The sequence below is a fragment of the Amblyraja radiata genome, chromosome 11 (genome assembly GCF_010909765.2).
Source record: "Amblyraja radiata isolate CabotCenter1 chromosome 11, sAmbRad1.1.pri, whole genome shotgun sequence".
In the NCBI taxonomy this organism is placed as follows: domain Eukaryota; kingdom Metazoa; phylum Chordata; class Chondrichthyes; order Rajiformes; family Rajidae; genus Amblyraja; species Amblyraja radiata.
The window spans coordinates 39,643,989-39,669,379 of NC_045966.1; the positions used below are offsets into that span (position 1 = coordinate 39,643,989).

General features: G+C 44.6%; 1 protein-coding gene across 4 annotated transcripts in view; it reads right to left on the bottom strand.

The window, feature by feature from the left end:
- The window catches only part of ndst1 (N-deacetylase and N-sulfotransferase 1), a 107,902-nt gene extending 84,753 nt beyond the window's left edge, over positions 1-23,149 (bottom strand). For 2 of the 4 annotated variants that reach the window (XM_033029748.1, XM_033029742.1), the window contains exon 1: positions 22,975-23,149. The gene's annotated coding sequence lies outside the window, so the exon portion shown is untranslated. Of the gene's footprint in view, positions 1-1,693; positions 1,713-7,367; positions 7,379-22,974 lie in introns of those variants that run through there. The other 2 variants (XM_033029743.1, XM_033029744.1) reach the window with 2 other exon arrangements.
- Positions 23,150-25,391: the final 2,242 nt, after the last annotated feature.

Genomic DNA, 25,391 nt, shown 5'->3' on the forward strand with positions numbered 1-25,391 from the left:
TTTGTGTCTATTTTCAGATAGAGCAAAGGGGATGATACAGAGCGCGCGGCATAGTTCCCACCATTGTAGTGCACCAGTTCCAGAGATAGTCCAATGTCCACAATGGGGAAGAGGTGAATTAAACAGTACCCCAGCTTACCCTAAATATTTCAGTTGGTCAGACAGCGTCTCTGGAGAATATGGATCATATCTGCCTCCACCACCACCCCTTGGAACAGAAATCTTCAATTTTCCACCAATGAAGACCCTTGCAATAAGAATAAAAAGGACTAGGGGCGGATTGGTGGCTCAGCGGTAGTTGCTCCCTTCCAGCTCCGTTCCAGAGACCCGGGTTCGATCCTGACTTTGGGTGCTGCCTGTGTGGAGTTTGTACATACTCCCTTTGATCACGTGGGTTTTCTCCTGGTGCTCTGGTTTCCTCCCACACTCCAAAGGCGAACAGGTTTGTAGGTTAATTGGCTTCAGTAAGAATTGTAAATTGTCCCTAGTGGGTAGGGTAGTGCTAGCGTGCGGGGTAATCGCTGGTCGGCGTGGACTCGGTGGGTCGAAGAGCCTGTTTCCGCACTATCTCTAAACGAAACTAAACTAAAGATTCTTCTGACAAGAGTCACGGAAGTAAGCCTGAGCAAAGGAATCATCTACAAGGAGGTCACTGCAATAATGCTATTTTGCATGGTCATACAAGACAATGTTGCAATAATGTGACTGTCAAATGTCACATTGTTGCTAGATTTGTATCCTTATTCATGAGGTTTGAAGAAGATACATTCATCTTACAAGTTAAAGTGTTGCCAATTGTACAAGCAGTCCTATCGACCCAATTATATTTTGACCCAATAAATTGAGCTCCACAGACTCAGGAACAGCTTCTTCCCCTCTGTTATCAGGTTTCTGAATAGTCCTTCCATAAGCTAGGATACTAGCTTATGGACCTTGTCTCATTGTCTCTCGAATTGGTGTGCTACAATGCTGAGAACTATATTCTGCACTCTGTATCTTCCCCTTTGATCTACCTGTTGCACTTGAGTTTGATTTGATTATATCTATGTATAGTATTGCCTGATCTGATTGGACAGCATGTAAGACAAAGCTTTCCACCGCACCTCGGTAAACATGACAATAATAAACCTAAGTCTAGACCAATACATTTATGGATGCTTAATAATAGTTCATCAACATGGATTACATTTTGTACCACGTCACTATTTGAACGTTCTGTGGGGAAAAAACTGCCTCGCACATGTCCTTTAAATTTTGCCCCTCCCACAAAGCTATGGTCTCTGTTTTTTTTTTGTTTTGTAGTTTGGATATACAGCATGGGAACAGACCCTTCGGCCCAGCAATTCCACACCGACCATCGATCACCCATTCACACTAGTTCCATGTAATCCCACTTTCTCATCCACTCTGTACACACTCGGGGCAATTTACAGAGGCCAATTGGCCTACAAACCTGCACGCCTCTGGGACGTGGGAGGAATTCGGAACACCGGCAGGAAACCCATGCGGTTACGGGGAGAAAGTGCAAACTCCACACACAGACAGCACGTGAGACCAGGATTGAACCAGGGGCTCCGGCGCTGTGAGGCAGCAGATCTAGCAGCTGATCCATTGTGCCGATCCAAAAGAAACATAGCAACTAAAACGAATAGAGGGCGGATTTTAAAACACAAAATGATTAAAATTTGCAAACATTTCTTTCTTGATTTCTTTTTTTCCCTTTGTCTTCTAACAATTTAATTCTGCTTCAGGCTGGAAGTACTGGCAATCACATGACAGCGAGTGAGGTCAGGCGTTTGAGAGGGAAGTGCTGGGATGATTTATACGCCACAGCTGCTCTGGAAAGTTAAAGCAAGTTCACACAAGCGCCCGCTGCATTCCTGCGCGATTTAAACGCACTTAGGGGCGTCACAGTGATGAAGCAGTGGAGTTGTTGCCTTACAGCACCATAGGCCCAAGTTCTATCCTAACCTCAGTTGCTATCTGTACCGAGTTTGTATGTTCTCCCAGTGACCGTGTGGGTTTTCACCGGGTGCTCTGGTTTCCTCCCACATCAGAAAGACAATTCATCCTCCTGCGCTCTAAGGAATAGAGTCCTAGCCTGCTCAACCTCTCCCCATAGCTCAGGGCCTCAAGTTGAGCAACATCCTTTCAGCACCCTTTCCAGCTTGACATCTTTCTTATAACATGATGTCCAAAATTTAACACATTACTCTAAATGCGGCCTCACCAACACTGGTTCTATCCTATGCTCTAGGGACACTTTGCAGAAGCCGATTAACCTACATAGAAACATAGAAAATAGGTGCAGGAGTCGGCCATTCGGCCCTTCGAGCCTGCACCGCCATTCAATATGATCATGGCTGATCATCCAACTCAGTATCCTGTACCTGCCTTCTCTCCATACCCCCTGATCCCTTTAGCCACAAGGGCCACATCTAACTCCCTCTTAAATATAGCCAATGAACTGGCCTCAACTACCTTCTGTGGCAGTGAATTCCAGAGATTCACCACTCTGTGTGAAAAATGTTTTCCTCATCTTGGTCCTAAAAGATTTCCCCTTTATCCTTAAACTGTGACCCCTTGTTCTGGACTTCCCCAACATCGGGAACAATCTTCCTGCATCTAGCCTGTCCAACCCCTTAAGAATTTTGTAAGTTTCTGTAAGATCCCCCCTCAATCTTCTAAATTCTAGCGAGTACAAACCGAGTCTATCCAGTCTTTCTTCATATGAAAGTCCTGACATCCCAGGAATCAGTCTGGTGAACCTTCTCTGTACTCCCTCTATGGCAAGAATGTCCTTCCTCAGATTAGGAGACCAAAACTGTACGCAATACTCCAGGTGTGGTCTCACCAGGACCCTGTATAACTGCAGTAGAACCTCCCTGCTCCTATATTCAAATCCTTTTGCTATGAATGCTAACATACCATTCGCCTTCTTCACTGCCTGCCGCACCTGCATGCCTACTTTTAATGAATGGTGTACCATGACACCCAGGTCTGTTTGCATCTCCCCTTTTCCTAATCGGCCACCAAACTTGCACATCTTTGGGATGTGGGAGGAAAATGGAAAAAACCCCTACGGTCACAGGGAGAACTTGCAAGCTCCGTAGAGACAGCTACCGTAGTCAAGAACAAATCCGGGTCTCTGGCATTGTAAGGCATTTACACTACTGCTGCACCACTGTGCCGCCCTATGCACCACATAGCTTTGTGGGAGTTTAAAGGAGATGTTTAAAGGCAAGGTTTTTTTACACAGCATCTTAAAATAGTGGCGCGGTGCTAAATGTTCCTGCTGTATCTCGACAGTCATACATCACCTTGAAAATGTATCATCCACACTGACAATTATATTTGTGCGCAGCATCTGTTATTTACACCCATTCATGCTGCGTTTGGAAAAGGCCAGGCTGTGAATTTTCACTCTGCTTTAGCACACTACTGTCGTTGAGGGATACGGACCAAATGCAAGTAAATAGATCCAGCCTAGACTGCCAACTTGGTCAGCATGGACAAGGTGGGCTGAAGGCCTGTTTCTCTGCTGTATAGTTCTATGACCCTGTAACTAAATAATTATTGTATTAAACAAGTATACTGGGAAAATATAGCTGAGCAGGAACATATAGCACCTCGCCACTATTTTAAGATGCTGTGTAAAAAAAATCTGCCTCACATATGTCCTTTAAACTTTCCTCCTCCCACAAAGCTATGCCCTCATGTTTTTAGTTTAGAGATACAGCATTAAAACAGGCCCCTTAGCCCGCGGAGTCCACGCCCACCATCATTCACCCTAGTTCGATTTCATCCCAATTTTTCATCCGCCTCCTATACATCAGGGGCAATTTACAGAGGGCGAATTAACCTGCAAATCCATATGTCTTTGGGGTGTGGGAGGAAACCAGAGCATCCGAAGGAAACCCACGCGGTTACATGGAGAACGTGCAAGCTCCACGCAGACAGCACCTGAAGTCAGAATTGAGCCCAGGCCTCTGGTGCTGCGAGGCAGCAGCTCTACCTGCTGCACCACTGTGCCGCCCTATTTCTTTCTAGGAAAAAGAATTGAAGAATGAAGATATAATGCACCAATAAAGCTTTTCACTGCACCTCAGTACACGTGACAATAATAAGCTTAAACCAGGGCTGCCAACTCTTATGCATTGAGCATGAGAATCACGCATTTCGCCAAATTCCCACGCTGATCACAAATTTCTCACGCTCTGTCGTGAGAAATTCTGTGAACAACGAAAATTTCAAAACTCATATCAACTGCATGGGCCGTGGGTGTTGGAGGGCCAGGGCTGAGGGAGGGATGGAAGCAGAGGCAGCAGCGGGGACAGATGCGGATGGGGAGCCGGGGCTGGCCAGTGTTTGCCGGGCTGGTGAGTCGCTCGCTGCAGCTCTGGCCATGGAGCAGCCTCAGTGCAAGAGTCCCAGGCCGTCGGAGGCGTCGGAAGCGTTGCACCGCTGCCGTGAGAGTCTCTGTGCCGAATTCGCCAGGTGACTGGCATGGATCAGGCTGCGGCTCGGTGCATCCTGGAGGACAGCAGTGTCTGCTGGAAGTAAGTACCAAGCACTAGGTAGAAATGGTGGAAGATAGTGGCCTCAAATGGGGGTGGCTGGAGAAAGCATCCTGCTTGCCTGCTAGATTTTCACTTATTGTAACTGCAGGAAAAATGTTCCCGATGTTGGGGGAGTTCAGAACCAGGTGTCACAGTTTAAGAATAAGGGGTAGGCCAGTTAGGACTGAGATGAGGACAAACTTTCTTCACCCAGAGAGTTGTGAATCTGTGGAATTATTTGCCACAGAAGGCAGTGGAGGCCAATTCACTGGATGTTTTCAAGAGAGAGTTACATTTAGCACTTGGGGCTAGCGAAATCAAGAGATATGGGGAAAACACAGGAAAGAGGTACTGATTTTAGATGAACAGCCATGATCATATTGAATGGCAGTACTGGCTCGAAGAGCCGAATGGCCTTTTCCTGCTACTTTCTACGTTTCTATGCTTGAGTATATGGCAATAAAACTCGATCACTTGATTTTGAAGCATTCATGCATGGTGGAGGTATAATGTAGTCATAGAGTGATACAGTGTGAAAACAGGCCCGGCACAACTTGCCCACACCTGCAAAACATGTCCCAGCTACACTACATGCTTTTAGTCCATAACCCTCCAAACCTGTCCTATCCATGTATCAGTCTAACTGTTTCTTAAATGTTGGGTTTGTTCCTGCCTCAATTACCTCCTCTGGCAGCTTGTTCCATACACCCACCACCCTTTGTGTGGAAAAAGTTACCCCTTAAATGAATGAATGAATGAATGAATACGTTTATTGTCATTGCACAATACTGTGCAACGAAATTCCATTACATCTCCTCCGGTTAAAAACAATACAAACACGACAACCATTGACACATATGTACACTTATTAGTAAAAATAAATAGGTGTTTTAAAAGAATTTAAAAGAATTTAAAAGAATTTGGCGGCATTTCTTAGAATTACATTTTGCTTCCCCAGCATTCTCTGTTGGAATTTAGCTCTTTTATCGCACATGGGTAGAAACTATTCTTTAGTCTACCGGTGCGAGCCTTCAGAGTCCTGAATCGCCTCCCTGAGGGTAGCAGAGTAAAAAGGTGGTTGGCAGGGTGGGATGTGTCCTGCTTGATATTTGTGGCCCGGCGCAAGCATCGGGCCCTATATATGTCATCCAAGGAGGGCAGTTGGGCGTTTGTAATGATCTGCGCAGTTTTTATAATTCCCTGCAACGCCCTCCTCTCAGCCACAGTACAGTCTTAAAAATACCATACAAAAAACATTGAAATCATACTTCTACCATGCATTAAAACATGATTTTAATACATCAAATTTCAAAGAGTCCCTAGCATGGGAGGGGGGGACACCCTCCCTCCACTCGGTTGCTCCACTCCCTCGCCGGGTACCCCCAAGGCCAGTTATCCGTGATTGCTCAGCCTCCCCACTTCCAAAAACGCTCCGTGGCCCCTGGTTCAGACAGAGAGCACTGCCAGATGTGAGCGGGGAACTGAGGCCAGTTGTCCATGATGTCTGGATCCCAATGCTCAGCGCTTCGTGTTTCGGAGTTGGCTAATGTTATTGATTTGTAATTAGCCTGATTTGCCATAGAGGGAGTACAGAGAAGGTTCACCAGACTGATTCCTGGGATGGCAGGACTTTCATATGAAGAAAGATTGGATAGACTCGGCTTGTACTCGCTAGAATTTAGAAGATTGAGGGGGGATCTTATAGAAACTTACAAAATTCTTAAGGGGTTGAACAGGCTAGATGCAGGAAGATTATTCCCGATGTTGGGGAAGTCCAGAACAAGGGGTCACAGTTTAAGGATAAGGGGGAAGTCTTTTAGGACCGAGATGAGAAAATCATTTTTTACAGAGAGTGGTGAATCTGTGGAATTCTCTGCCACAGAAGGTAGTTGAGGCCAGTTCATTGGCTATATTTAAGAGGGAGTTAGATGTGGCCCTTGTGGCTAAAGGGATCAGGGGGTATGGAGAGAAGACAGGCACAGGATACTGAGTTGGATGATCAGCCATGATCATATTGAATGGCGGTGCAGGCTCGAAGGGCCGAATGGCATACTCATGCACCTATTTTCTATGTTTCTATGTTTCTATGTAATTAGTTGACAAAACCTTAATTTATTAATCCTGAATATCCATGGGGATGGGATAAATGTAATATTAAAATGATATGCAAGGTGTCAGGCTGTTTATCAAAACATACAGTCCCGATAACCCATTATTTCATTCAGTTAAATATTGGGACGGGAACACTATTGTCATTTGCCACTCAACTATAATGTTAGTTTACCTCACCGACTATTTCTAACCCCCCCCCAAATTCCTTTGGCAGGTTGAATAGAAATGTCCCCAATCTCGTTGTTTTATTAATTGAACACGTAGATGAACATCCTCAAGGAGTTTAATCAGATGGAAACTGATTCAGATGCGATATTTAAGAGCTTGTTCAAAGAAGGGGCATATTTGAAAGGAGTGACAGGGATACTTGCAGGGGAATGTGTGAGCAGGTTATTATTTGTCTTTAGTTTTAGCTTGAACCAGGACATCTGAAGATTTAAAGTTTAATATAGTAATTGTGCTGATACTGACTCCAACCAACGTAATGAACATCATCCATTCCGGAGGCTTTATTTTTCTGATGCCATTTAAACTTCACTTGGATTTCAATCACTTCAATGTAAAAGTAATTGGGAATGGGGAGCATTGGAACAAAAATTTACCCTTGGTACATATTAACTGTAATATAATAATGTATGCATGTTGGTAGGTGCAATCAAAACAAAGATCTTTTTATCATTGTTGTGTTATGAATACCACAGAAAATATTATGTCCTCTCAAGATCCCTTTTAATAGAATAATATTGCTTAAATATATAGTTATTGGACGTTGCATTTTGGAAAAGTCCCAGCTGAGAGGAAGACAGCAAAATACTGAAAATCCTGACTTCAGGACAATTTGTTAGGAAAATGAAGGAAATGGTAACAGAATACATGAATATACTAGGATCATTCATGTGCTGCACCTGTTGATCAGAGCCCGTCTCTACTGTGGAATGTAATTTAACTTAACCTTATTCATAACTAATCCAATTTAAAGCATAAATATTGCATTCAAGTGTAAGTTAAAAGACTTGCTACAGTATGCTCCAGATTGCACAATTTCAAGCTGAAAAATGCAAAAAACTCCCCCCTCCCACACCCTTCTTCCCCCCCACCAGGTTGCTGCGCTCCCTCGGGCTTGGTCTCTCACAATTTCTCACTCCCAATGTTGGCAGCCCTGCCTAAACCTAAATGTATTTTAATCACATTAAATCAAAGAGGCTTCAAAGGAAAGATAAGATCAGCATGTTAAACAACATTCTCATTTTGTTACTTGCATTGGATACATGACAGAGTAACTGCAGTTAAAGTTAAAAAGTAATCTAAAATCTTAAACTCCTGGTTTGCATTTAGAAAACTTCATTGAGTGAGCAAGATGGGAAATTGAGTATAATTGCATCCGTGGTCATTGGTAAAATTGAAAACCTTACTTCCACTGGGATTATTCACGGAAATTCATTAAACTTGACTAAAACTCATTAACTATAGACCATTTAACAAAATCATCAACGTCTACTCCCTCATTACAGCAAGAGCACGAGAAAAAATTCAGATAGAATGCATTATTGAAAAGCTTGCTGGACAGATAATATCTATAATTTTAACTCCATTCTCTCACTTTCTTGCAATTAGAGCAACTACAATGAGGAGATACATTACAAAAGAATTGCCACTTGTCTGCTAAAATTCATTCTTGGTATAAAAACTTCTCAGTAGTTGTCACATAAATCTGATGGTCTATGGTAATGTTCCTAATAACGTTCCATGCAAGTCTAGCAAAAACATATTAAAAGTTTTTTGCAACTTCTAGAAGACATCTCAGTAACATGATCACAAGAGCCAATAGGGATGGGGGGGGGAAAGGTTCTGACCTACTTACTAATACTCATATAAAAGAAATAATGTTTTAAAACATCTACTTAAGAAGTCTCGGCATGGTGGTGTAGCAGTAGAGTTGTTGCATTACAGCACCAGAGACCCGGGTTTGATCCTGACCACGGTGTTGTCTGTACGGAGATCGTACGTTCTCCCCGTGATCTGCGCGGGTTTTCTCCGAGATCTCGTTTCCTCCCACACTCCAAAGACGTACAGGTTCGCAGACTAATTGGCTTAGCATAATTGTATAATTGTAAATTGTCCCTAGTGTGTGCAGGATACCATTAGTGTGCGGGAATCGCTGGTCAGCGTGGATTCAGTGGGCCGAAGAGCCTGTTCCGCGCTGTTTCTCTAACCTTAAACTAAACAAAAACTAAAGTCTCGAGAATTATAAACATGTCTAAAGACTCTGTTCATTGATCTCAGTAAGTGGCAATAGTGGAATTATTCTGGACTGAATTATGATTTTAGATGGAGCATCTTGGTCGGCATTGTCGGCTGGAGGGTGTGTTTCCGTGCTGTATGGGTCTCAATATGTGACTACAAATATTGCCTTAATTGCCAGACTAGAGCAAAAGAAAGAACAAAAACTGCAGATGCTGGTTTATACCAAAGATAGACACAAAGTGCTGGAGTAACTCAGCGGGTCAGGCAGCATCTATGGAGAAAAAGATGGGTGACATTTCAGGTCGGGACCATTCTTCTGGAAAGAGTGCAGTGAAGAAGCTGCCAGAGGAGGTAGTTGAGGCAAGTGCTACAACAATATTAACAAGGTGCATGGATAGGAAGGGTTAGAGGGATATGGGCCAAATGCAGGCAGGAGCACGAGCGTAGATGGGGCATTCTGGTCAGCATGGACGTTGGGCCTGTCTACATGCTGAACAACTCTATGTGTCAGTCTGAAGAAGGGTTTCGGCCCTAAACGTTGCCTATTTCCTTCGCTCCATAGATGCTGCTGCACCTGCTGAGTTTCTCCAACATTTTTGTGTACCTTCGATTTTCCAGCATCTGCAGTTCCTTCTTAAACACGTACAACTCTATGATTCTGGGAAAGTCCACATATATTTAATATACTTTTCAAATCGTAAGTAATGAGCCTTTGCCCTGTCCTCTAACTCACATTCACCCTATAATTCCCGTGCTTGCTGTCCTAACATGGTTCCTGTTGAAAGAGCACGTTACTTTCAGAATTCTCATCCCCAATTATAAAATCCTTTGCTCTTCTTCATCCATGCAATTTCCCTCACAAGTCTTGAGGATTCTGAATTTTTATTATTCGAACATTGGCAGCAACCCTTCAGTTGTCAAACATCAAAGGTTGGGAAGTTTCTCCTTAAAATCTTATCCGATAATTAGCACAGTAATTTGTGACGCATCGGTTTGCTCATTGGAGTCATCTTTTCTGCAATAACAGTGATTTTTCAAAAGTTCTTAATTAGTCTTGGAGAGAAAGCTGAGATTGCAAAAGACAAATTTAATTGCAAGCCTTTCTGGCTTTTCTTAAGGTTCTTTGGAATTTGATGGCACCAGAGCATGGCAACTCGCTACTTGCTGTTCCAGAAGAGGTTCTCTTGTGCTCATTTAATATATCATTTGACAGGATTGTATGCAGAGCAAGCTTTTCATGTGACAATAAATAAACTAACTAACTCACCAATTAATTTACATTGAAAGGATACAAAGTGCTGGAGTAGCTCAGCGGGTCAGGCAGCAGCATCTTTGAAGAAAGGTCTCGACCCAAATGGTCACCCATTCCTTCTCCCCAGATGCTGCCTGTCCCGCTGATTACTCCAGCATTTGTGTCTATCTTCGGTGTAAACCAGCATCAGCATACACACCTCTTCATACACACCTCTGTAGAACATGGATAGGCAACGTTTCGGGTCGGGACTCTTCTTCAGACTGACTGATGAACCTCTTTGATTACGTTTTTTTAAGACCCCCAACATCTTATGTTACTTGTAGATATAAGAACACAAGGCACTACAGAATCTGCCTTACGAAAAAAGACACAAAGTGGTGGAATAACCCAGCGGGTCAGGTAGCATCTCTGGAAAACATTAAGAGGCGAAAACAACAGGTCGGGACCCTTCTTCAGACTCAAGAAAGATCCTGACCTAAGACATAACCTCTCAAATCATTGACTTTTCTTACTGAGTGTATGAATCTCCGCTTTAAAAATATCCCCAATGACTCAGCCTCCACTGCTCTCTGTGACAATGAATTCCACAGATACACCACCCTCTGGCTAAATAAATTCCTCTTCATCTCCATTCTCAAGGTGTATGCTTTCATTCTGAGGCTGTGCCCTCTGGTCCTGGAAACATCCTCTCCACATCCACTCCATCCAGGCCTTTCACTATTCGATCCAGCACTTTCAATGAGATTTCTCCTCCCTACCCTTAACCACACCACATTCCCCATCCCATCCCATCCCATCCTCCATTCAATCCCACCCCTTTACTATCCCATTCCAGCAAGAGAAGTGTCTACACTAGGCAATTTATTCTTTAGACCTTAAAGATTCAGCCCGGAAACAGGCTCCTCGGCCCACACCGATCAACGATCACCCCATACACTTGAACGATCCTGCACACCAACACAATTTACAATATTTACAGAAGCCAATTAACCTACAAACCTTTACGCCTTTGGAATGTAGGAGGAAACCATTCATTCATTCATTCATTCATTCATTCATTCATAAACTATTCATTCATTCAAACCGGAGCACCTGGAGAAAACCCACGCTGTCACAGGGAGAGCGTGCAAACTCTGTACAGTGAGCACCTCTAGCCATTATCAATCCCGGGTCTCCTCTGTTAGGCAGCAACTCTACCACTTCACCACTGTGCTGCCCTTCTGTTCCTGTAAGGAGCATAATCAAGGCCAAGGATCAGAGATAGACTCAAAATGCTGGAATAACTCAGCGGGTCAGGCTGCATCTCTGGAGAAAAGGTCTGAAGAAGGGTCTCACCTATTTCTTTTCTCCAGAGATGCTGCCTGACCTGCTGAGTTACTCCAGCATGTTGTGTCTATCTACAAGGATCGGAGACACAGGAAGGAATACGCAGCTGAGGTTGCTCGCCTTGGGTTTGTGCCAAGACCTTTTGACCAGTTCTGGGAACAGACAACAATCATTCCTCCAATACTCAATCAGAAATATTGATCAGCTGGCAGGTTAGCATGTACATGAGACAGTCAAATGTTTTAATATGCAAGTTGCGACTCTCCGCATGTTAAATTAACCTCCAGCAAGGGAATAACATTTCTTGTGGCCACTTTGTTCTGGAGATGGACTAATGAACACAATGTTATAATTGCACAGTTAGCTAGTTATTAACACTTTGTTTTGGTCACATCCAAGATCACAAGAAAGTGCAGAGTTGCGGACGCAGCCAAGCCATCACACAAACAAACCTCCCTTCCATTGCCTCCATCTATACTTCACACTGCCTAGGCAAGGCCACCAGCATAATCTCACCACGATCACTCCCTCTCCTCAATCAATATTTTAAATATCTTCAAATCCGTGACTATCTGAAAAAATACACAAAAGACTATCATAACATGTCCCCAGACTTATTGGATGAAGCCATGAAGACAAAGGCTGAATCAGCAAATCTAATATCATACTTATACAACATTATTTTAAATATAGAAATACCTACAACCGATGGTATTAGAAGAGACTGGGAACAAGAACTAGCTATAAAAATTTCAAAAGAGAGCTGGGATAAACACTTACTATATGTGCATAAATGCTCGATCAACGTACGACATACTCTAATTCAATATAAAACATTACATAGACTATATTATTCAAAAACTAAAATAAATAAACTTTTCCCCAATGTCTCACCCATTTGTGATAAATGTCAGTCACAAGAAGCTACCATAGCGCACTCTTTTGTTTTTTGTATAAAAATCCAAAAATTCTGGAACGAAATATTTGAAATCTTCACAAAATTATTTAAAATAAAACTTGTACCAAAAGCAGAATGGATCATTTTTGGAATATCGGAAGGTAACCCCGAATTAAACGTGTTTCAAAAGAACTTACTTAATTACGGGCTAATAATGGGAAAAAAGCTTATACTCAAATTTTGGGAAAATGCTCCAATACCAACAATAAAAATGTGGATTTCAAACATGTTCGAAACACTACACTTGGAAGAGATGAGACTCCTCCTAGCAGTCAAAGCAGACCACTTCCAAAAGACGTGGTCTGCATTTATGGAACTATTACAAGCATAAGGTGCAATAGTAATTTAAAATATAAATGGTACCAGGATCTGGTAACGGGGGATATAAAATAAATTAAAAAAAACCAAAAAACATACGGTTGGTATATCCTTTTTTGCGGAGTTTTGTGTTACAATAGAGCGATTGTTTTTCCTTTTTTTTCCTTTTCTTTCTGGGGTCTTATTTCCTTTCTTTACTTCCTTCTCTAACTTCTTCCCTAAGGGGCTTTCTTCTCCCAACACTTTCCTGCACCTTCACGATTCTTGCTCACTTTCCTTACTTCTTTTATTTCTATCTTTTTTAAAGCTCGAAAAACGAAGTGGTACAACAAATGTAATAAGATATATCTGATGTGTATTATTGTAATTTACTGTACTCATTTTAAATTTAAAAAATAAAATAAATAAATAAAATTTAAAAAAATCTCACCACGATCACTCCCTCTCCTCCCCTCTCCCCCCCTCTCCCATCAGGCAAGAGGTACAGAAGTGTGAACACGCACACCTCTGGATTTAGGGACCGTTTCTTCCCAGCTGTTATCGGGCAACTGAACCATCCTATCACCAACTAGAGAGCGGTCTACCTTATTGGGGACCTTGGACTGTCTTTCATCAGACTTTACTGGACTTTATCTTGCACTAAATGTTATTCCCTTTATCATGGATCTGTACACTGTGGACGGCTTGATTATAATCATGTGATCTTTCGGGTGACTGGATCGCATGCAAAATATGTGCCTTGGTAAATATGAAAAAAAACTAAACTAAAAATCAAGCAGGGGTGAATGTACAGTGTCTTTTTCCCTGGGGGAGTGGAATAAAGAACTAAACAGAAAAACGACTGAGAATGCTAGACCGGGGCAGGCAACATCTCTGGAGGACATGGATGGGTGATCTTTCTTGTCAAGACCCTTTCTTCAAACAGATATGTACTTTCAAGTTTTTGTATCTTCAAAGTCCAATGTCCATAATGGGGTAGAGGTGAATTGGACAGTACCCTAGCTTATGGAAGGACCGTTGAGAAGCCTGATAACAGAGGGGAAGAAACTGTTCCTGAGACTGGTGGTCCGTGTTTTCAAGCTTCTGTACCTACTGCCCGACAGGAGCAGGGAGAGAAGAAGGAATGACTGGGGTGGGACAGGGACAAATCTTTGATTATGCTGACTGCTTTCCCGATGCAGTGTGGATTGCAGATGGAGTCGATGGTGGGAAGTCCGGTCTGTGTGACGGACTGGGCTACATCCACAACTCTCTGCAATTACTTATGATCTTGGGCGGAGGATTTGCTAAACCAAACTGTGATGCATCCTATTAGGATGCTTTCAACTGTGCATCTATAGAAGTTAGAAACATAGAAATTAGGTGCAGGAGTAGGCCATTCGGCCCTTCGAGCCTGCACCGCCATTCAATATGATCATGGCTGATCATCCAACTCAGTATCCCGTACCTGCCTTCTCTCCAGTTGGTATGATAGGTTGGAGATATGTCGAATTCCCTTTTAACTTTCACCCTCCGGCCGTCAAATAACACTTTCATGAAAATCACACAGCTGTGAGAATCACCGCTCAGTCGAGGAGAGCTGGAGATGGAAACAATCTGTACAAAGAGTAAATTTCTTTCTAAAAGACCTTTGGTGACACAAGGAACTGCAGATGCTGGAATCGTAAGCAAAACTCAAAGTGTTGGAGAAATTCAACTGGTCAGGCATCACCTGAGGAAGGAATGGACAGACGACGTTTCGGGTTGGGACCCACCTTCATACTGATTGTAACAAGGGTCATAAAGCTGGAAAGGAGAGGTGGAGGTAGGACAAAGCCTCACAAGTGATAGGTGGATACAGGTGAGGTGGGGGTGATTAACAGATGAGTGGAGTAAAGGGCTTGTCCCACTTGGCCGTCATTTATTCGACAGGCCAGTGGTGACTGTCGCGCGCGTCATCATGCGTCCGCACAGCCATCTGGAGCGCGTGATGTCATTTGAATACCCAGTTTATGATATTTACCCAGTTTATGATGTTTATGGTGATTTTCTAAAATGTTCCAGTTTCTTGAGTGATGCTAGCAATTGGAAAAACTGCAGATGTAATGGCCCTATTCAAAAAAAGAGGTGAATGAAAAGTAGCACGCTGCAGACCAAATTAATCTGTGGGGAGGAACTGCAGATGCTGGTTTAAATTGAAGATAGACACAAAATGCAGGAGTAACTCAGCAGGACCTGCAGCATCTCTGGAGAGAAGGAATGGATGATGTTTCAGTCTGAAGAAGGGTCTCGACCTGAAACGTCACCCATTCGACCCAAAACGTCACCCTGTCCCACTTGGCCGTCATTTAAGCGATAGGTCGGTGGCGTGCGAAGATTTCGGGCACACTACCCACACGCTACCAGGTCGCGTAAATGACGGCCAAGTGGGACAGGCACCTTAAGTGACAAAGGCCAGAGGAGAAAAGAAGACAAAAGGGTGTCAGACAAGGAGAGAAGAGGAGGAGTAAAATGTAAAGCTCGAGGGAGGGATGTGGGTGAAAGGGGACTGGAGGGGAGGGGAAAGAGGTGGATAAAAGTGAAATATGGGAATTGGGGATGGCAGGTGAGTGTATGAAGGAGGGGAAGCAGCTAGGTGACTGGAGAGTTGATGAGGGGGCACGGTGGAGCAGTGGTAGAGTTGCTACCTCACAGAGCCAGAGACCCGGGTTCGATCCTGACTACGGGTGCTGTCTGTGCAGAGTTTGTACGTTCTATCTGTGAACCTGCGGGTTTTCTCCAGATGCTCCAATTTCCTCCCACACTCCGACAACGTCTGGGTTTGTAGATTAATTGGCTTTAGTACAATAGTAAATTATCCCTACTGTATAAGATGGTGCAAGTGTACAGGGTGATTGATGGTCGGCACGGGTCTCGGCGGGCTGAAGGGCCTGTTTCCACGCTGTTTCTCTAAAGTCAAGCGAGTTTAGTTTAAATTTAAGTTTAACTTTAGTGAGATGGTGAGAGAAATGGATATGCTCAGGTGGGGGAGGGGGGGAGAGCAGTGGAACAAGGGGGAGGATGGGCTTACATGAAATTAGAGAGCTGGAGATGGCTTGAAGGTCTGATCAGAATCTTGCTCTGAGCATCTCCTTTCAGTGACCTGAATGTTTTGAGTCCAGGATTCTATGGTAAAGCAGCTGGACTTGGCGGCATGGCTCAACAACTGACTTGTGAGAGGTTTTTGTACAGAAACCTGATGTAACATGGCACCCACGTCAACTTACTGTCTGTTCTTTCATGGTTCCACTGCCCATTAATTTCAACTTCAGGAAGCGAAGTGGTACACATCCGTTGACGGTGCCGAAGTAGAGATGCGTCAAGTTCCTAGGAGTAAATATCACCAGCAACCTGTCCAGGACAAGCCATATCGAAGTAAAGTCTGAGGAAGCACACCAACGGCTCTACTTCCTTAGAAAGCATAGGAAGTTCGACATGTCCCCATCAACTCTCACCAACTTCTACAGATGCGCCGTAGAAAGCATTTTATCAGAATGCATCACAACATGGTTGGGAACAGCTCCATCCAAGGCCACAAGAAATTGCAGAGTTGTGGACGTTGTCCAGATCATCACAAGAACCAACCTCCTTTCCATTGACTCCATCTGCACCTCCTGTTGCCTTGGCAAGGCCACCAACATAATCAAGGACCAGTCTCACCCCGGTCAATCCCTCTTCTCACCTCTCCCATCAGGCAAGAGGTACAGAAGTGTGAAAACGCACACCTCCAGATTCAGAGCCAGTTTCTTCCCAGCTGTTATCAGGCAACTGACCCATCCTATCACCAGCTAGAGAGTGGCCCTGACCTCACACCTTTCATTGAAGTCCTTCGGACTATCATTAATTGGACTTTACTGGACTTTATCTTGCACTAAACATTATTCCCTTTATCCTGTATCTGTTCTCTGGGAGCAGCTTGATTGTAATCATGTATAATCTTTCCGCTGACTGGATAGCACGCAACATAAAAGCTTTTCACTGCACCTCGGTACACGTGACAATAAATAGACTAAACTATTTCTCCACGTGACGCTCTCTTCTAGAGTTGGAGGTTTGCAGAGCGGGGGGGGAGGGGCTTTAAGAAGCATAGGCCGAGTTAACCTTGATTCATACATGTTACTGGTCAAATTAATGTTCTCTTGCTTAGACAACCCACTCCCCTGAGGCATTTCTACATGCCTTACCACCTCACCCACATGGTCATTATTCATAGATGTCTCCTTGACAGCACCAGCACATACAATCCCCCAGACACCTACACACTCTCGAACTTCCAGGAAAAACTGACGGATATTGATTGGAGAGCAACCAAGGTCATTTATTTTTGTTCTGAGCCCAGGGGCATGTCACGACTGGAGGGTTCCTGCCTCCATTGCCTGCAATTTTTCTTCCACATATAAACTATATGCATTATAAAAAATAAATACAGAACAAAAAAACAGATGTTCTCAGTATCTATGCAAAACCCATGCATATAACTCTTCATACATTCTTAGTATCCATACATTAAATAGTTTCAAACTCAGTAATGTTCGCATCTGTCTTAACACAAAATCAATGGTGAAGATAGACATAAAATGCTGGAGTAATTCAGTGGGTCAAGGCAGCATCTCTGGAGAAAATGGATACGTGATGTTTCTGGGTCAGGATCATTCATCAGACCCAAACATCACCTATCCATGTACTCCATAGATGCTGCCTGACCCGGTGAGTTACGCCGGCTCTTTGTGTCTATCTTTGGTATAAACCAGCATCTAGTTTAGTTTAGAAAGGAACTGCGGATGCTGGTTTAAACCGAAGATAGACACAAAAAGCCTGAGTAAGGCAGCATCTCTGGAGAGAAGGAACGGGTGACGTTTTGGGTCGAGACCCTTCTTCAGGCTGAAAGTCACGGGAAAGGGAAAGGAGAGATATATTCAGGCTGAAAGTCTATGTCACTCTGGACCCTCTCCAATGGCAGCACACCCTATCTCAGATAACAGTTACAGCATCGTTTACGAAAACAAAAGCTAGTCCACCTCTGAGTGTAATAAGGCGTCATATAAATGAAAGTTTATATTACAAAGCCTGCAAGCCAAAACAGTACTTTCAGGCCACCCTTCATTCATCATCTCAGAGTGCTCAATTTGGAGGAAGACTTTAACCTTGATATTTCACCCAAGCTCAAATGTTTCCTTCAGTTATGATTCTTGTTTGGAAGGCTACATCCATAATAATATTACACTGCTACCTGGCAATCTTTCACAATTCAATTGATCATAGTGTGAACATTTAACACATGCACTGCTCATCTTAGTACATCAAGAGACAGAGAAAATGCAAACTCATCTCAACACTCCAGATGGCCTAAGATACAAAAACTTGAAGGCATGGTTTGCACATTAGTTGGCTTTTGTAAAGTGTCCCTGGTGTGTACCATAGGAACTAGTGTGAATGGGTGATGTTTGGTCGGCACGAACTCGATGGGCCGAAGGGCCTAGTTCCATGCGGTATCTCTAGTCTAAACTAAACATGTACCCCGATTCAGAAAAATACATAAAGATACAGGGATAAAGTTTCATTTGCATGCTCGCCAAATCAATCACACAATATCCCACAAGAAATTGTAGAGAGTTGTGGATGTAGCCCAGTCCATCACACCAACCAGAACCGCCACCATCGACTCCATCTCCACTTCACACGGCTTTGCGAAAGCAGCCAACATAATCAATGACTTAGTCCTGTCCCACCCTGGTCATTCCTCCTTCTCCCCGCTCCCGTCCAGCAGAAGGTACAGAAGCATGAAAGCACGCACCTCCAAACTCAGGAACAGTTTCTTCCCCGCTGATATCAGGCTTCTGAACGGTCCTTCAATTAGGTAGGGTACTGTCCTTTTTGCCTCTACCCCATTGCGGGCATTGGACTTTGTCTATCTAACTGATGCGCTACAATGCTGAGAACTATATTGCATATTCTGTAACTTCTCCTTTGCTCTACCTATTGTATTTGAGTTTGAACTGATTGTGTCTGACGTTTGGTGTATCTGAACAGTTTAGATAGCATGAAAATCAAAACTTTTCACTGTACGTCAAAACATGTGACAATAATAAACTTAAATGTATGGTGTAATTCTCCGCATTGTAATGCACCAGTTCCAGAGACAAAGTTCAATGTCTGCAACTGGCACAGTGGCACAGCAGTAGAGTTGCTGCCTTACAGTGCCAGAAACCCAGGTACGATCGTGACTACGGGTGCTGTCTGTACGGAGTTTGTACGTTGTGACTGCGTGGGTTTTCTCCGGGTGCTCCGGTTTCCTCCCTCACTCCAAAGACGTACAGGTTTGTAGGTTAATAGGCTTCAGGAAAAATTGTCTTCGGGGTGATCGCTGGTCGTCGAGGACTCGGTGGGCCAAAAGGCCTGTTTCAGTGCTGTATCTCTGAAGCATCACCGAACAGGGCAGTTTCAGCACACTGCGGCTCGTAACTTACAAATCATTCTTTAGACCTTTCGACATTGTGTAGAGGCAAGGTGTTACACAGCGCGGAAACAGGCCCTGCGGTCCAACGCACCCATGCTGACCATCACCCATTTAAATGCAAGAGAAGCTTAATTCAATAGCAGCAAATCAACCAAGAGAGGTAAGGTCGCAATCAGTTTAACTTCCCTTCCCATCTCCATACTTATCTTTCCGCCCAGGACACAAAGTGCTGGAGTAATTCAGCAGGTCAGGCAGCATCATTGGAGAAAAACTATCCAATGATGCTGCCTGACCCGCTGAGTTACTCCAGCACTTTGTGTATTCTTTTGTAAGCCAACAATCTGCAGTTCCTTGTTTCTGCATTTCAGTCCTGGGCCTCCTCCATTGTCAGACTGAGTACATACGTAAAATGGAGAACAGCAACTCATGTTCCGCTTTGGTAGCTTACAACGCAATGGTATGATCGTTGGATTTTCCAGTTTTAGGTAACTAACAATCAATGCAACTCCCATCTTTTTACTACCACCTCTCTTCCCTGTGCCCCACCCGTTTCTCCGACCATTTTTCCCCTCTTTCTACTTCCTTCACACTCTACCTACATCCCCTCCTCTGGCCTCACCATTCACCCCTCCTCTTCCTATCTCGCAGCCTTTTGTCTCCTTTTCATCGCTGGCCTTTGTCCACCCATCTGCCAATCACCTCCCCTCCCTCACCTGATGTGCTGAGTTACTCCAGCACTTTGTGGTTTTTGCCACCAGATTACAGCATCTGCAGTTCTTTGTGCCACGAAAGATAAGATGATCTGTCAACAACTGCCTAGCTGAATATAGCACAGAACAGGCCCTTTGGCCCGCAATGTCCATGCTGAACAGAATGCCAAATAAACTTCCCTGCACATTATCCATATCCCTCCATTCCCTGCATATCCATGTGCATATCTAAAAGCCTCTTAAACACCACTGTCTTATCTGCCTTCACTACCACCCCTGGCAGCACGTTCCAGGCACCCAGCACTCTCTTTGGCCCGCACAACTCCTTTAAACATTGCCCCCCTCATCATAAATCTGTACCTTCTAGTCTTCGACATTTCCACCCTGGGAAAAAGACTTTGACTCTCTACGCTATCTAATACCCTCATAATTTTAAATACTTTATTCAGGTCTCCCTTTAACCTCCAGTACTCCAGAAACTACAATCCACGTTGGTACAACCTCTCCTAGTAGCAAAAGCTTGTGAAGATAATTGTAATTTTTTGTTATAAATTTTAATTGTAAGGTCTCCAGGGATGTTCCACGTGCTGCAGCAATCTTCCCACCTGTTCCACTGGACACATCATTGTATCCCTCTTGTTATCACACCTCCCCAGCCAACAATGGACCATTATGGGCTCCATCCTTTCTGAGGTCATCGGTTCCAAGCCTTGTTTCGTTCTTGCCTTTTCTCACCTCCTATTTATTCCCCCACCTCCTCCCCTCCCCCCCCCCCATCCCCACTTGCAGTCTGAAGAAGGGTTCTGACTCGATACGTCATCTATTCTTTTTCTCCAGAGATGCTGCCTGACCCGCTGAATTATTCCAGCATTTTGTATCTATCTCCAGAGATGCTGCCTGACCTGCTGAGTTACTCATGTGTCTTTTATTTTTGTAAACCAGCACATGCAGTTCCTTGTTTAATTTAGCTTAGAGATACAGCTTTGGAAATCAGCCTTTCGGCCTCTCCAGTCCGCGCTGACCATTGATCATCCGCTCACACTGGTCCTATCCTACACACGAGGGACAATTTACAGAAGGCTCTTAACCTTCTAACTCACGTCTTTAGAATGCGGGAGGAAACCGGAGCACCCGGGGGAAACCCATGTGGTCACAGGGAGAAGGTGCAAACTCCAAGATCAGAATCAAACCCAGGTCCCTGTGCAGCCCTTGTTTGTACAGTTATTTATTTGCCCTCGTTCACAGTTAATCAGGGGACAAATTTTTTTTGGAGTCACTCAAAAGCAATCTCTAATTCCAAAATAACATCTCTGATCCAAAGTGATTGCATTGCCTTCTCTACGCTGCTAACTGTATTTTTTTTAAAGCTTACTGCACATCTACAGTCTCATGAATCACACTCAGCTCAACTGAGTATCAGGGGTGGCACAGTGGCACAGCAGTAGGGTGCACAGTGCCTCAGCAGTAAGGTGGCACAGTGGCACAGTAGTAGGGGACACAGTGGTGCAGCAGTGGGGGGCACAGTGGCTCAGCAGTAGGGGGCACAGTGGCTCAGTAGTAGGGGGCACAGTGGCACAGCAGTGGGGGGCACAGTGGCGCAGCAGTGGGGGGCACAGTGGCGCAGCAGTGGGGGGCACAGTGGCACAGCAGTGGGGGGGCACAGTGGCACAGCGGTAGGACCAACACTGGTGCAGCGATGGGGCGGCACAGTGGGGGCACAGTGGTGCAGCAGTGGGGGGCACAGTGGTGCAGCAGTGGGGGGCACAGGGGCACAGCAGTAGGGGACACAGTGGCACAGCAGTGGGGGACACAGTGGTGCAGCAGTGGGGGGCACAGGGGCACAGCAGTGGGGGGCACAGTGGTGCAGCAGTGGGGGGCACAGGGGCACAGCAGTGGGGGGCACAGGGGCACAGCAGTAGTAGGGGGCACAGTGGCTCAGTAGTAGGGGGCACAGTGGCACCGCAGTAGGGGGCACAGTGGCTCAGTAGTAGGGGCGATGGGGCGGCACAGTGGTAAGGTGGTAGAGTTGTTGCCTCACAGCGCCAGGGACCCAGGTTCAATCCTGACCACAGGTGCTCTCTGTATGGACTTTGCACATTCTCCCTGCGACCGCGTGGGCTTTCTCCGGGTACTCCGGTTTCCTCCCACATTTCAAAGACATGCAGATTTGCAAGCTAATTGGTTTTGTGAATTGTAAATTGTGCCTAGTGTGTAGGATAGTGCTAGGGTGATCTCTGGTCAATGCATATTCAGTGGGTCGAAGGGCCTGTTTCCACGCTGTCTCTCTAAAAAGTCTAAAAGTAAAAAGTCTACACAGAATGCATCTGGCTGTGTACTTCTCCAGTACCCCACTTCCCCCAGGTTCCCAATACCTCCTTCCCTCCTCACCATTTACACTGCAACTTCAGTCCCTTCACTACACTCGTTTGTGGTTGAATTTCTGAACCCACCCTTCTTGCTCGCAGACGGTGGGGAGGGGGAGAGGGGGTTGGGGATTGCTTCCATGTTGCCTCGTGTTCGATTTACTGCTCTTCTCTTTTGAATCAATGATTAAATAATGTTCAGGCTCCAGGATACAAGCAACACGTTCTCTTTCTCTCTTTCTCTCTCTCTCACACACTATAAAAAACACACAGGCACACGCTAAGGAAACACACACACACACACACACACACACACACACACACACACACGCACACACACACGCACACACGCACACACACACGCACACACACACACACACACACGCGTATGCATACACCATACACGTATAAGAGAGAGAGACACACACACACACACACACCCCATTAAAGCACACAAGCATACACAGAGGAAACATACACACAGTCACACACACATGCACGTACACGTATATACACACACACCGATTAAAAAGGACACAAGCGCACACAGAGGAAACATATACACACCGGCACATACACGTACACACACACACACACACACACACAGTCTAACTATTCAACACATCGCCTTAATGCAACAAGGTCTTCACTCACCACCAGAAAATTCGACTCCGGGAGTAATCTGTTCTCCGGTTATCCTCTTTCTGCCTCTTTCGTGAAGCTCCCTCAAGCCATTGCAGAGCAAAGAAACGAGGAGGCCTTGCTTTCTGCACAAAGGGAAAAGCAGACAGCAGAAATGCAACACACACTAGAGGGCATCTCGCAGACATGACAGAGGCCACGAGTTTAACCTTTTCATCACCAAACAGCTCACTGCATTAGATTTCCAAACAATTGGCTTTTCTTTTAAACAACCTGATCATTAATTAACACAAGAGAATTTTGTTAGAAAACAGTTTGGTTCATTCACATAGAGACATACAGCAGGGAAACAGGCCCTTCGGCCCAATTGCCAATGCTGTCTAAAATACCCCATCTACACATATCCCACCTGAACGCCTTTAGCCCATATCCCTCTAAACCTTTATTTGAAGCGTTTTATGAAAAACAGATAATTGTGGAAAACACAGTGCTGGAGGAACTCAGTGAGTCAGGCAGCATCTGTGGAAAGGATGGACTGGTGATAGTACGGGTTAGGACCCTTCTTCAGTTCGATTGGAGATAATTCTGGACTGGCTGACTGTCTTGCACACTGTACAATTTTTATTGTCACACTTAGAACATAGAACAGTGCAGCACAAGAACGTGCCTTTCAGCCCACAATGTATGTTCTGGACATGATGCCAAGACCATCTCTTATCTACTTACAAATAATCCATATCCCTCCATTTACTGCAGATCCATGGCCTATCTAAAAACCTCTTAAATGCCACTATCATATCTGCCTCCACCACCACTCCCAGCAGTGTTTTCCAGGCAACCACCACCCTCTGTGTAAAAAACTTGGCCCACACATCTCCTGTACACTTTGCCCCTCTCACCTTAAAGTTACGCCCTCTAATATCTAATAATATCAGTCTGAAGAAGGGTTTCGGCCCGAAACGTCGCCTATTTCCTTCGCTCCATAGATGCTGCTGCACCCGCTGAGTTTCTCCAGCATTTTTGTGTACCCTCTAATATTTGATTTTTTCATCCTGTGAAAAAGGTTCTGCCTGTCTACCCTATCTATGACTTTAAACTTTATATACAGCATGGAAACAGGTGCTTTGGCCCACAGAGTCCACACCGACCAGCGATCACCTAGCACTATCCCACACACTAGGGACAATTCACAATTTTTAACAACACCAATTAATCTACAAACCTGTACGTTTTCAGAGTGTGGGAGGAAACCAGAGCTTTATTCTTAGAATAAAGAGGAAGCCATTTAAGACTGAGGTGAGAAACAACTTTTTCACCCAGAGAGTTGTGAATTTGTGGAATTCCCTGCCACAGAGGGCAGTGGAGGCCAAATCACTGGATGGATTTAAGAGAGCATTAGATAGAGCTCTAAGGGGCTAGTGGAATCAAGGGATATGGGGAGAAGGCAAGCACGGGTTATTGATTGATCAGCCATGATCACAATGAATGGCGGTGCTGGCTCGAAGGGCCGAATGGCCTCCTCCAGCACCTATTTTCTATGTTTCTATGTTTCACCCAGAGAAATCCCACGTTACAACCTCCGTCCAGACGGCAACCGTAGTCAGGATTGAACCTGGGCCTCTGGTGCTGCAAGGCACTATGCCTCTCATAATTTTTATACTTTTATTAGGTCTCCCCACCACCTCTGGTATTCCAGAGAAAACAATCCAAGTCTGTCTAACCTATCCCTATAGCTAATACCCCCTAATCTAGGCACCATGCTGGTAAACTCCTCTGCACCCTTTCCAAAGTCTCCACATCCTTCTTGTAATGGGGCGACTAGAACAGCACACAATACTCCAAATGCGATCTAACCAAGGTCCGATAAAGCTTGGCTTCCTGACTCTTATGCTCAATGGCCCACCTTATAAAGGCAAGCATACCACATGCCTTCTTTGTCATTCTATCTACATTGCTACTTTGAGGGAACCGTGAACCTGGACCCTAATGAGAAAAATTGGAGAGGTTTTAAAATAGATGGAAACATATCTCTACCATAGACTAAAATTCCCACCCTATTGATTTAACTAAATTCTATTCATAATATTTCAACATAGGTAGATACAGGAAACTACAGATGCTGGAGTAACTCAGCGGGTCAGGAGAACATAAAGTGCTGGAGTAACTCAGTGGGTCAGGCAGAATCTCTGGGGAACATGGATAGGTGATGTTTCAGGTCGGGACCCTTCTTCGAACTGATAATTCTTTAGACCTAGATCTGATAAAGGGTCCTAGCCCAAAACATCACCTATCTATATCTTCCAGAGACGCAGCCTGACACGTTGAGATACTCCAGCACTTTGTGTTCTTTCAGTGGAGGTGGTTCTTCCACAGGAACCTGAGAACCGTGACCACCAGGTTCAAGAACAGCTTCTTCCCAACAACTGTAA